This window comes from Numenius arquata, chromosome 1, assembly GCF_964106895.1.
Source record: "Numenius arquata chromosome 1, bNumArq3.hap1.1, whole genome shotgun sequence".
NCBI lineage: Eukaryota > Metazoa > Chordata > Aves > Charadriiformes > Scolopacidae > Numenius > Numenius arquata.
The window spans coordinates 68,463,576-68,477,684 of record NC_133576.1 but is presented as its reverse complement, the minus strand read 5'-3'; the positions used below and the strand labels follow the sequence as shown (position 1 = coordinate 68,477,684).

At 43.6% G+C, this 14,109-nt stretch overlaps 1 protein-coding gene across 1 annotated transcript in view; it reads right to left on the bottom strand.

Annotated features, from left to right (window-relative positions):
• The window catches only part of GABRB3 (gamma-aminobutyric acid type A receptor subunit beta3), a 196,075-nt gene that overhangs the window by 130,622 nt on the left and 51,344 nt on the right, over positions 1-14,109 (bottom strand). The window lies entirely within an intron of this gene.

Below are 14,109 nucleotides of genomic sequence, written 5' to 3'. Positions count from 1 at the left end.
CAGCGATGGCTTAGCATGGGCACAAGAGCCATTTTGCTAATGAATTCAATGGAGGAACAAACTTTGTTTCTCCTTTGGAAAGAACCCCACCATACTGTGGTACTGGGCAGCAACATCTACCAGCTACTACTATACTAAGATAAGAAGGTTAGCCTGAACTGTGGGGAACACAAGTGATCTTTGAAGTCTCTGATGTACTGTCTGATACGGGAGCTGGGTCATTTTCCTTAGAACTACGTAAGAGGAAATCTTTATAACATAGGCAGCATGGGATATTCTAGGGGTTTTATTTCATATATTCATTAGCAGAAGTTAGAAGATTTTACCAAGAGAAGCATTTATCTAACATCTGGGACAGACAATTTAATTTTTATGCCCTATCAAATCACAAAGCTATCCTTATTAATATTTCCCTTCTATCACTGAGAAAGACTTGACCACATTGCAGGGTGCAATGAGGATTAATCCATTTGTTCTTGTAAGGTGTTTATCTATTTCCATGTGTAGATGTGCACAGTTCTACACCTGAGTTTCCCTTTTTCCCTCTCCTCATCCTCCTACTACTCTTTTCTACTAGCTAGCTATGTACTGGTACTATTAAAGAACATTTAGTTCATGATAACTGACATTTTCATTAGAAGGGTCTTAAATAGGGAGTGTATAATTCAATTTCCAGCTAAGAAAAAGAATAATAAATAAATAATGCTGAAGCCATCTTCTTGTTCCTCTCTAATGGGAGGTTAATCGTTAATCTTTTAGCCACTGGGGAAATAGATACAAGGAAGGAGGGAGGGAGGAAAATAATAAGAATAATAATAAAAAAAAGACTGAAACAAAATTACCCACATTAGCAAAGTTACCAATATCATGGACTGTTTACATGCAATAGAGAGAATGGCAGGGAAGGCTTTCATTTTTTATGTAGGCATCTGAAGGCCCACAAGCCATGGAGTAGCAGCTGTATCTGTTAATTTTTTTAAAAGATAGCAAATCTTCTGAATGATTCAGGCCCTTTATATAATATGGAGCATTGCTCAGGTATCACCTTCCAAACATGCTCAACTCTCTCCATGCATCTCAACAAAAACACACAACAAAACATACAGCATCAGCTCCTTTCCACATTAAATCTTGTCTTTAAAATGTTAACCTGTGTGCAGTCATAGCTGGGTTAATTAAGCCACAATTGCGTAGTTGCTGCTTGCCACCACAGATTTTACTGAGTTTAGGCATCATTCTTATTACAGTCTTGATTATGGTTCTGGCTCTCAGTTCAACATTACAACTGGTCCTGGAGTGGTGGTAGATGGTACATTCTCCCTCTGTTCACGTTTTCCCTGGTCTCACTGTGACCTTTTCAAAGTACATTCTGTGATATGAAAGATGACAGTGATCTCTCCTTCCCCTTAATCTCTTTCCCTGACACCAAAAAACAGACATCAGTGTTTCGAATTGGTTTTGATTACAAGCATCAGGGTGCTATTCCAGGAAGACAAGAATTTTACATTTAACTCCAAGTACAGCCAGGTTACAATCAGTCCGATGTATTCTAACACTGAATTTTTGTATTTAGCACTGTCCCTGCTGAAATTCTGCTTGTTGCAATTATGTTCATCTCTTACCTCTCAACAGTAGCATTATTTCAGTGGCCATGGTTCTCCTGGGAGATCATGGTAGGAGACTTTTCCCAGTGAGCATTATCAGTGGTGAAAGAAAAAAGATGGTTTCAGCTGGCCTGTCTACATGAAAACTCACATTCAGATAATCCATGTTCTACTTACTTGGCTATGTTTTCTAATATCTAGGTGTCTTGAAGATGTCGACCTAGCCAATAGGAAACACTAAGCAGAAGATATTAAAAGAAATTTAGGCCATCAGATTCTGTCAGACAACAATGCAAAGGGTGACGTACTTCTGGCAAACTCTTAGTGAGCAGCAAGGCTGCCGTGTTCACAACAAGCTAAAGATTTCTTCACTGAAATCTCTTTTACAGTCATCCTTTTCATATGCAAACTATTTTTAAAACTTTTTCAATGTGAGACAGCAGATGTTTAATTCATAAGTGACTAGAGGTAACAGCCATCCCTGACAATAATTCTGTGCCTATTGTCTGTATCCTGCTCATAGCTGGTAGCACCATTTGTAAAGTGAAAAGTAAAAACCTGAAGAACAGTGTTGCAAACATTTTTCTACTGAGTTAATCACCTCAATAACTTTGCATATGGGTTCAGTTGCAATGAATTCCTACGCCCAGAATAAATAATGTGTGCAGTTCATAAGATCAGGGCCTAAAAAGAGACATTTATGGAAGTAATTTGCTCCAAAATATTTGCTCATGAAGGTTCTCAATATAAGTAGCAAGAAGAAATGCTTTTACTATATAATTTCTAAATATGCTTTGAGGTCATATATTGCTTTGTTTTATGCAGTATATTCTTATTATCTCAAATAGATCTGTGATATTCTTATCAGATATCACAGATAAGAATATCAAGTATATGTCTAGAAATGTGTGGAGTTAGGATACAATAAAACATGCTCCTTTATTAGACACATTAAAAGGCTGTAAGCATTATGCAGTGGATGATTCGCTTTTATGTCAAGACTACTTCAAAATATCACGATTCCAATTTGATATGTCCTAATTTTAAATCCCTCACACCCAAATGGGGTGGAGATTAGAGCAACAAATCTGTGCATATTCTGTCTTGGCAGAGCTTAGATCTGCTTATGGATACAAAAGTAAGCATGACTCCAGCTATACTCAAATGTGCCCCGTCAGGGGACTGCTGCCCTGACACATCGTATACACAAATACAAAATAGAGAATGACAATACAGATCTCCCAACAATGTAATTGTAAAGGGACATGTGGCAGCCTGTTTTGTGGATTGTGCATGCTTTTAGCAGATGCAATAGCAATGGTCTAATAAGCAGTTAAATTGCAGGATAAACAGGCTCAGCCTACTCTAATAAAGTTTGAATTGAAGTGTTAGCATACCACCGTGTACAGTGGTCTTCATTGTTTTCCTTGCTGGGTTCAATAGCAAAAATCTATTTGTCAGAAGAGCCCTTTGGGGGAATATTATCTGTATACAAAGAGAAAGACAGTGTGTGAACAAATTGAACAGGTCGCCTACCCTACAACTAATCTGAGACCCCAGAAAAATGCAATATAAGAATGGGAAAATGATGATGTGATCAGAACAGACATTAAAAAGAGGGCAGGTTTGTTATTCCTGGTTTTCAGATAGAAATAATTGCACATGAAGAACAGATACACGTGCACAGCCAAAATGTTATTTTTGAGTGAAGCTCTTATGACAGGGAGCAAGTTACAGACCTAATCATGTGCCTGCACAGAAAACAGTTGCCTTAGAAGAACATTGTGACGGTTGCTGAAATCAAGTGCTTTAAAGCTGGAGAACACTAAAGCCTAAATGGACAAAGAAGTCCTAATTGTGCTTTCCTGTAAAACAGTATTAAGATTTTTCTTGAAATGTGTCTTTGCCTCTCTTTTTTTTTCCCCAAAGAATCCTTTATCATTCATTACATAGGATAAGTAGGTACTGATTACACAGTACCTACTGAATAAGCAGCTACTTAGAGAAGTAATCTTCACCAGCCAGTTAGCAGTGCCTTCTTTACTGCACACCCAAAGCCTGCAGTAAATACAGAATTATTCATTTTTTCATGGTCTTTTCTGGGCCACTCATCACTGTAGTATTTGCATGCCTCAAGAACACAGATGAATTTATCTCTGCCGAAAGATAGGAAACCATTATTATTCTTCCCATTTTACAGCTGAAGAGATAGGGACTTGCCTGGAGCTACACAGTGAATTAGTGGCAGAGCAAGGATTAAAATTCATGGCTTGCAACCCTGTGCACATTACTGGAGACTGCACTGCCTTGCAGTCAGAGGTGCTGAGAAACCACAGCTCTCACAGACTTTGTCTACTACTGCAAGTGCGCTATAAGCCTTGGGCAGCCTGAGCTGGTCATCCATAAAATAAGATACACAGTTAATAGTCAGCTGCCAGAATATTTGGTTTATCATCACATTAAGAAACTAATACTTGAGTTTGGTGTTTACAAAAGGGTCTTGAACCTGGTTCACCCACCTCTGGGTGAATGCCTGAGATACTGGGGTGCTGGTGGTTCCAGGGTGCATAATTTACTTTTCCACGGTGTAGATGCTGGAACTCAAAAAGGTGTTATAAAAGCACCATAATCTGATTTGAACAAAATGACACTTTACGATGAAACACGTTTAGAGTGGAAAACTAACTGACAGGTTTAAGGTCTCTTCTCTTGTATTATTCACCTGAAACTCATTCCCTCCTGCTGTCTTGAGTGTACCCATGATTCTGCCCTAGCACTCTCCACACAAAAAGCATCTGATCAACATTTGATGGCTGTTGTTTTGTTCTTTTTAGTAAACTGGGAAAACACCAGTAGATCAAACTGCAACCATTCTGGCAGTCATATTTTATTCAGGTCAATTTTTTCTTTTTGAAGCTATTCTTTTGATCCTCTTCTATGCCCCTGAGATGGTATGTTCAGTGACCGTTCCCATTCTTTGGCTGCTGAAATTAACATGGGTGTTAGCTCCCAGGATCCACAAGTGATACTGTTTAGACAAGCAGGCACAGTTTCTCGTACACAGTTTCTTGTAATTGATCAGCAGTCTGTCATCCAAGTATACAGCCCCAAAACTAATCCACTAGTCTCCAGTTGCTGAAGTTGAAAGGCATGCTGATAAATCCAGCTCATTTTACTTACGCAAGTAATGCTGTTTCTCCAAAATTTGCAGCCAGTGGAGTTGCTGTGGACTGTAAAAAAGGACCAGACATAATGAGCCTGCAGCCTGGAGACCCCAACAGAGTATGCCATGCCTGTTTGGCTCCTTCAAAAACTGCAGCACAGATAGTCAAGGAAAACACTCTGCACCCAGGACTGAACTTAGATCTGCTACATCCTACTTGTGCAGCTTTGGAGGTAGGATGCTTTCCTTCCCTCCAGGCAAAACTTTCCTTGGCAAGGGCTGGCAAGCAGGTATTCATCTCCGCTGAGAGCTGACCTGCTGAACATTCAATCACTTCTGCAAAACTGGAACAGTTTATGAGGAGAGACCAAGGAAAATCCATACAAAGTTCAATGGACTAATTGGATGGAAAACCCACCTAGTGTCCAAAAAGATAATGGCTGCCCATAGCAAAGATCAATCTGGGTATCTCACAGCCAAAGGGCATACATGAAGCATGGGTTATGTGATGATTCCGCACAGCTGTTCTTAACTCTTTCTGCAGCTATATCCTCCTCTTCAATCCTATGGGCTTTTTTTAGAAATATTAAAATGAAAATGCTCAATATATATAGTGTTTTACTCTACTTTTTTTTCCATTGACTAATACAAATTGCCAAATTTTAGCCTGCTCTGCAGTTGTTTTGTGTGCAAGCCACCTGCATTTTTCATTCAATAAATTATTTACAAAAGGAAAAAAAAACCCACGTCGCTACTTAATATTTGTGCCAAATCTCATTCTTCAGATTCAAACAAACTCTCATTGACTGAATCATAATTACTGGGTCACACTTGAGGCATAACCTCAGCTGATGTATGGGCGTAGTTCCACTGCCGTTCACTTCAGCAATTTATGCTACATGAAGATCTGGCTTATTGACTGGTATACATAATATATGATATTATTTTTATCTTTCTGGATTCTACTGTACTGGGACTGACAAAATACTTTCACACAAAGCTGTAGGACTGACATCACTTGCATTGGTGTGGTATATTATAATGCTTGCTATAGTTCAATCATTAATATTTAACATCCTGTAGTGTTATATATAGATCATTGTGAAATCTCCATCACTATCTTTTCCAAAACAGGGCATTTTCAGGTTATGTCCTTTTTTTTTTTTTTTCCAACGGCTCTGTCCAATTTCTGTAAATGTTAATTCCAGATGGAACAATTTTAAACCTCATTTTTCTTTAAATTTTATTAATTATAGCACTTGAATCTATATAACAGAAGTCACATTTAATGGGATTTGGAACTGCAGAGAACATTTATTCCCACCTAACCCTTGCCAATAAATTCAGCCTGAAAAGCAGTATATTGCAAATCCTAAAATAAATGTAAGTTGGGTCTACAGCTTTCCAAATGGTATGCATTAATGTATTTTCTGTAGCAGCAGCTAATTATTACAATGAATCATTACAGGGTGACTTGAAAGCATGTGTAAAATTTTACAAAAGTGGAAGCAAATATTTGTTGGCATTTTTGACAGCTACCTGCGTTGATCAGAAACAGAAATAATGAGTTCTGTCAATATGACCAGTGCACATGTAAACAACACAGAGAAATGCAGTAAATATGGAAACTATAGCAGCCAAAAAGACCTGAGTTCATCACAACAAATTAAAATGTGTTAATCCAATCTTATCTTAGCATTTACATAGCCAAAACCCAGTTGACAGGGAGACTTGATCTGCACATACATGTATCAATAGGCATAAATATTTGTAGCTTATAACCTCAATATGAGAGAGAAATATACATACATTTCTATATATAATAAAATTTGGGGATGTACTGTCAAATACACTTTGGTACCTCTTGTCTGTAACCAATTTCTAAACTTTAAATGTTCTGTCCTTAACATTTCTAAATACATTTGGCTACTACAGTCCTATATTGTCCATAAGTGCACTCACCCTTCATTCATTATGAATATTTGAATATATACTTAATGAAGAATTTATCAACATCAGTTCTTCCATCTTAGCTCAATGAATTTCTGTATTGCTCCTTCTAAGACTTGTTCTCTCCTTCCTGTTAGGAAGGAATTACATGTACAGTAGCATATGCATAACCCTTGAATATTGATGCAGAACTTGTATGCTCTAGTTTAAGCCTGATTAATCTTTCTTTATGAATCACATGTATGACACTGAATCATTGTGGTTATTCTCCACAAAGTGTTTTCTTAGATGCTTCAAAATACAGAGTAAATTGGGTTTGCGCTCAATGGTACCATTAAAGGTGTGCTCCATCCTCACAAGGACTGCACCATGTGGTGTCATACTTACAGATGCACCCGAATGACCAGACAGGAGGACTGAGACCTAAAAGATCTTATACAGTGCTACCCTAATGACCCATTGTTTTTCAGATATAACTGCTACTCAAGCTAGCTAAAATACTAACCAGTAAATTTAGCCATTTTGAAGAAATTAACTAAAGGTATTTTATATATGATAGGACCATAAAGTTCTAGTTCAGAGATTTTCTGAGTTGACGCTCACTGTGTGCAATAAAAAACCCCTACGCTTACATAGAACACCGTAACATTTTAGATGCAAGCATGTATCATCACTGTTTAACACAGAATAATCTACACAAATGCATTAGTTACAAGTATCTTACATGTTTAAAGAACACTTATTCATCTTTTACATTATTATTTCTTTCCATGTAAAAGTATGGTTTATATATTTCATGTTTAAAAATTAAATTCTGGAAGAACTGGAAGATCGACAGGCAATTGCCTGGAAATGTCAGGATACAATGACTGCCACCACTGAGTAAACACACAGACGGAGAAGACAAAATGTGCTTCTGTTTGCTCCATGTATGTCCGACTTTGGCTTTTGAATACACCGGCTTCTTACTAGACCTGCTAAGAAGATTAAGTACAACTATTTGCACTGTCATCCCCATAGTATTAGCACAATTTCTATGATCACAAAGCAGGGAACCTGTAATTGGTCCATCTAAGAGCTGGGCAAAATGTGAACTTCACATCTGTATCCACTATGTCCAAAATCAATTTGTTAATTTGGCCTAGGGTGTCAAACTAAGAGATCTTCAAGTTATAAACTTTGATTGGGCAACACCCTTATTTCAAATCTCCTTCTACTCGCAATTGCCAATCTCACTAGTCCACAATCTTATCTCAGCTAAAAACACCGTGCCAACAAAAGAACAAACCAGGGGCAGATTCAAGGTGAGATAATAGCAGGCACTTGTTTATGGGATATAACATTCACGGAGGAGGTGACTTGCTGCGGAGTTCATGAGTAACCACAAAAACCAGCCTGTATTCTCACAAAGCAAAAGGAAAGCAAACCAGAAAGTCACAGTTTATACTGCTATGGAAATTTGTGGACTGCATGATGCAGGAGGGACTGCTGCTAGGTAGCCTCTTCCGCCTCCTGAATCTAAGATCATGAACTAGCAGTTCAGGACATGTTGCAAATCCCTTTGTCTTTCATGGTTTGTATCTCAAGGGCAGACTTTGATAGACTCTGCAGGAACAGGGAGAAGATTTCACATCTGAACCTGGCAAGGATGTGAATTAAACCTCAATTCTTCCATGGGAAAAACATCTGTGAGCAGGTTTGACCCCACGCTCTGACTTTGCATTGCTATCCACTGGTGTAAAGGAAATTGTCTCTTTTCCAGGGCAGAAGAGAAAAAGGCTATCTCACTGGCGAGCTGAACTGATAGGAGTGAACTCTCAAAACCCTCCTGTATGCAACATTTCCCTGCAAAGGGCACTGCAACCCCACTGTTGGCTCTGGCCCCATGCTCCTCACCAACCAGCTCCAGGCTTTCAACAGTTGCACTCAGCCACATCGGTGGGATTTAAACTGTGTAAGTCTGGACCAGCTGGGTTAACCTGTAGGGCTGATAGGATCTATAAGGGAGAGGGGAATTGTAAGGAGACAGTCAACAAGGTGGGCTTGGGGAAAAAGGTGGAGCCCCTTCATGTCTCTTTGTGCAGAAAGACAGGGATGTTGTTGTAAGTAGCAGACAATGTTTGCTTAAATGCTCTAATCTGAGGATTTATAACCTTACAATGGACTGAAAAATTTTGGAAGTGTTCTCCACTCCTTCAGGTGGGGGAGGTATCTCTAGATATCATTTCCCCAGTCTAATGGGGCAAAGTGTCTAATACAGATCCAAACTCATTTAAAATTCCTGCCAGTCACTTTTAAGAAAGAGGGCTGCCAGCACCCGAGGTGCTCATCTTGGAGGAGTAGGACCTCTGTAACGTGCCTAGAGTGGTTTTCAGAAACACAGAAGCTTAGGGCGTGCTATAAATCCGTGACAGCAGTATTTGGGCATACCCTCAACCTTCGCTCAGCTGTTAGCCTAATATGTAGAAATGGACTGAAGCACAGGTTGCCCATAACAGATAGGATGAACCACCAAACAGAAAATGCAGCCTTTTGTTCATTTCTAATCTGAATGTGTGCAGAAAGCAACCTGCTCAGGATTAGTTTTGGATGAAGCTTTTAGACCTTTGAACCTGCAGATTTGGGAGTAGCAACAAATAGCACGCAGAAGCATCAATGTTGCTTGCTAAAAATGTTGCTTTTCACAACCAGGTGGAATTTTGCTGGGACAGGGAGGGCAGTCATCCACCTCTCTCTCCCAGTGGCACCATATTCTGTGTCACACAACAAGGGACCAACTCTATCTCCAAGCAATCCTTCCCAACATTACTCTACCCCCAGCTGCCTTTCACAAAGCTCTGTTAAGAAGCTCTCTCAATCACTGTCCCAAGTGCTACCTTTTGAGAGTCTTAGCCAGGAGGCCAAAGAGAAGATTTCAAGAAAATAGGCAATCCTCTCCACCTAGATGTCGGAAGTGAAATGTTTTGGCAGAAGAGAAAGCCTCTGAAGACCCTACTGCTTGGGTCAAAAATCACAACATGTCACACCTCCATGCAACTTCATGAGCTTCCTGTAGCTCTCCTGGGAGAAGAAGGAATGGCCTGGGCAATGACAGAGATGTCTTTGGCTGCTGGAGAAACAGATAATTTTCCGACACAGCATGTCTTGGTGTTAGGACTTAGTGCACATTTCCCAGTGAGCTGCCGAGTGTGTAAGTGCTTACGAGTGCCATGGTAAAAAATCACAGCCCGATTGCCTGTACTATTGTTTCAGTCCTGTGCAGAGGATGATCTACCTCAAACGCATTTATTTCCACAAACATTACTTAATGATGCAGGGAGGAGAAATGTGAGAGAAGGACCACGCAAAACTTCTCCCAGATATGAAATGGCTTCTGGTAGGCTGTGCTGGCTTTTGCTAAACACCAGTGCAGAAAATAAATAACCAGCCAAACAAAACGTTTCCTTGACCATGATAAAAAGCAATTGTTTCACACACTAAATTCAACAAATCCTTTAAAACCAAACAAGGAGGCTAAGAATACAAATAGGGCAAGTGTGAATCTCAAGGGAGTGCCTGAAAAAAACCACAGCGGAGGACACGTACGATACATTTGCCTTCAAAGCAAAGATATCTCTATTACTTGTAATAACTCTGCTATCACAGGTCAATGCCACCATCCTGCAGGGATCCAGCTTGAAAACCTACACAATTAATGTCTGACAAGCTCTCAAGAAAGCACCTTTGCCCAGGAGTTAATACCTTGCATTATAAACAACGTTTCCGATATATTGTGTCATTATCTAAAATTAACTGGCAAACAGAACCAGATCTGTATTGCGCTGCTACCGTACAGACAAGGAAAGGGAAAAAAAAAAGAAAAACAAACAAAACAAAACAAAAAAACCCAGCCCGAGGCTGCTGCTCGGAGCCGTTAGACTCGCTTCCTTGCGGCTGTTACTCGCCACGGGCGAGTAACCGCTTGTTTTTTGCCGTCCTGAAGGCGCCGCGCAGCAGGCGGTGGCTTCCCAGCAGCTTTACCGGCCACCCTCCCCGGCACCTCACCCACACCGGCTCCCGCCCGGCACCCCCACGACCACCACCCTGGTGGCCAGCGGGCTAGCGCGGCCCGCGGGCGCCACCGCCCGCTCCGGCGGGCGCGCGCTGCCCGCGCCGCACCGCGCGCTGCCCGCCTCCCGTCTTACGTGGAGCTGGGCTACCCCCTGGCGGCGGCGAAGTGAGCTGCGGCCCTTTACCGTGGGGGGGTGGTGGTGTCCCACCCGGGGCGGGGGGACGGCGACACGGCGGGCGAACCCACTGATCAGCCCGCGGTTTCGCAGAGAAAGGCGCTTTTTCGTTTAATTTCTTTTTTTTCCTTCTTCTTCTTTAATACCTTCTCCCTATTTCGCGTCCCTGCGTCTTAAATGCTTCCTCCCTTCGGTGTCGCGAAGTGGCTCCGCAGCCTGCGGCTTCGCGGGGAAGGAAGATGTAGCCCGTCAGAGGAATCAGGGCTGGGTGCTGCTCACCAGATTGCTGGGGCGAGCAGCCGAAGCCCTCACCTCGGAAAGCCTAGGCCAAAGTTTCCACGGCTTGCTTTTGTAAAATTATTTAAAGATCACATATTTTTCACAGCATCACCTATGAGGAGATATAAATAGCTCATACCAGAAATCAAAGCACTGTAAAAAATCTGATTTAAACACTCCTAGGCGAGAACATTATAATGAGAAACTACTGGCGCTTTATACTTACTTTACTCAGATATTTTTAAGCACCAGGAAAGCTATTCTGATAGCAACATTCATTCACAACTTCATATTTATTGAAGTCACTAAGGAACAACGAGGAACACCGTATGTCATTGGCTCTGCATTTAAGATCATCAATCACTGCTGGAAAACCCGAACGCAGCTAAGCACCACATATAACCAAAAAATATGAAAATTTAAATTCATAAGGACCAGTTTTCAGTTCAAACCGTGCAGACCGTGAACTAGGCACACGTATAGAAGCATCCTCTATGGCAATGAGCTACAGAATCAGTATCGATTTCAGTGGAGGGATTAATTTCATAGAGCGTTTTTATGGATATAGGAAAAAGACAAATGCTCCATTGATCCATAATGTTGCCTGAAAGACAGAGATTACCTCGTTAGAGCTGTTAATTTAATAACCGAGCTTGGAGTGTTATTTCAAAGTAGGGTCACAGCAGCCTATATTGAAATCATATTTATCACATGTAACACACACGTGTTCCAAAATGTTGCACGCATCTCAAGGCATCCACGGGAACTAGGACTCTACAACACTCCTTTCGTCTTTTGGATAGTTCCAAATGCACCAATCCTTCCACACCTGCAAGCAGCATATAATGCAAGTGACTTGGACACAAAGCTCCCTATACTGAGGCTGTGGAGCAGTGCATCCATTTTTTTTCTGGAGCAACCCTACACAGAGCCAACAAGGAAACCTTGAAGTTATCGTAAAGTCCCCTGAAATTTTTAATACCGATGCCAACGGTGGATGTGTAATCATGAGGACAGAATCACAGAATGGTTTCGGTTGGAAGGGACCTAGGGATCACCTATGTACAAAGAATTAACATTGCAGGTACAAATGCCCACTTCAGCATTTAAGAGTTATAATGGTTTAGATCTGGTCCACTGGCTACAGAAGAGGAATGTAGATACAGATCTAGGTGTGTATGGGCGTGTGTATATATATACGTGTGTATGTGTGCACGCTTATGTATGTGTGTGTAAGGAGTCTACATACCGGCAAGCCTCACCCGCTGTTAGGGATGGCCCTGCCCCACGGTGACACGACCCCTGGACGGCCGGGCTGTGCCAGGGGCTCTCCCCGCGGGGGGTCGGTGGGAGGGCCCCGGGGGGTGGAAGTGGGGAACAGGCGGGGGCTGCTCCCGGGCGGCCGGTGCGGGGAGCCCGGGAAGCCGCCGGTCTCCCCCGAGGCTCCAGCGGGGCCGGGGGCGGTTCCCCCCGAGGGGGTCTCCTCGTTGGGGTCCCCGAGGGGCGGGCGCGCCCCGCGAACCCACCCGCGCTCCCGGCCGCGGGGGCGGCGCGGGCGCGGCGCTGCGGCGGGGCCGCGCCTGCCAAGCGGCGGGGAGGCAGCGCCGCGCTCCCGCTCCGCTCCCGCTGCCGCTCCGCAACTTTCGGGCGAACACCGCCCCCCCCCTCGCCCTCGCACCCCCGCCGGCGGCTGGTAAGAGCCGGGCTCCGGCACCCGGACGGGCCGGTGGTGGGCGGCGGGGAGCCGTGCCCGCAGACCCCTTGGGCGGCCGCCGCTGCGCCCAACGCCGCGCACATGGCCGCGGGAAACTTTGGCGGGCGGGGTGGGGGCCAGTCCTGGGGACGGATAGGGAAGAAGGTAAAGGAAGAAGGGAAGGGGCGGCGGAGCGGGCAGGTGCCACCCTCCGCGAAGCGGTGCGCGGCGCCCCGGGGCGCAGTTGCGCGGGCGGCGGCGGGGAGCGGGCGATGTTGGCCGGGCAGGTACGGGCTGGTCCAGGGTTGCGCCTGTGCGGAAGGGAGCGGCGGCCCCGCAGTGCCCGGCGCGGTGCGAGCGGGACCCGCCGCGGGGCAGCGCCGGGCGGGCGAGCGGGGGGGGGAGCCCCGGGGTTGGGGAGGGCGGCTTTTGGTTTGGGCTTTTCTCCTTGCTGCGCCGGCGGGGTGGGGGGTGAGTAAGTTGCTGAGCGGTGTAGCGCGGGGGGCACAGGGTTCAGGTGGAAAATCCGGGCAAGCTCCCCTCTGGGTGTGTTTTTGGTTGGTCTGGGGGTTGTTTTTGGTTTTTTTGTTGGTTTGGGGTTTTTTTTGCCTTTTTTTTTTTTAATAGGGCACAGAGGAAAACGTTAGCGCACAATGCTGAGATTGGTGATCTGGTCGCTGAGGCAGGTATCCGAAAAGCGGCAGTCGCTGGAGCAGCTACATTACTGTCATTCTTCGTGCTAGCGTGAGGTTTATGTGCCTTTGCGAGGAAGGTCACTTTTTACCCCTCTCCACCCCCCCTAATCCTCCCCCCACCCCCTTTTTGCTAAGCCGTGCATCAGCAGCGTGAATTCCAAGAAGCAGTAGGTGTTTCTTGGCATTTCAACTGGGATTTTGGAAAGGGAAGACGGGTATTTAATGGGAAAAAAATTGCGATGGAAGGAAAGGATGCGGAGGCTGCACACAGCCCTGGGTTTGCAGGCGTGTGGAAGTTGTGGAAATAGGTAAAGGGTCGAAAGTGGCATTTGGAAAATGGTGACTCTTTCTTTAGTTACTTATATGACGGACGAATATAAGGGAAAACTGGGCCACTAAGAATTTTTCCTGTTTTGCAGTTTGCTGTCAGCAGAAGGTAAAACATGTCCTTGAAGATATACAATTTTTACATAAACAGCTGATGTTTACATAAGCCTAG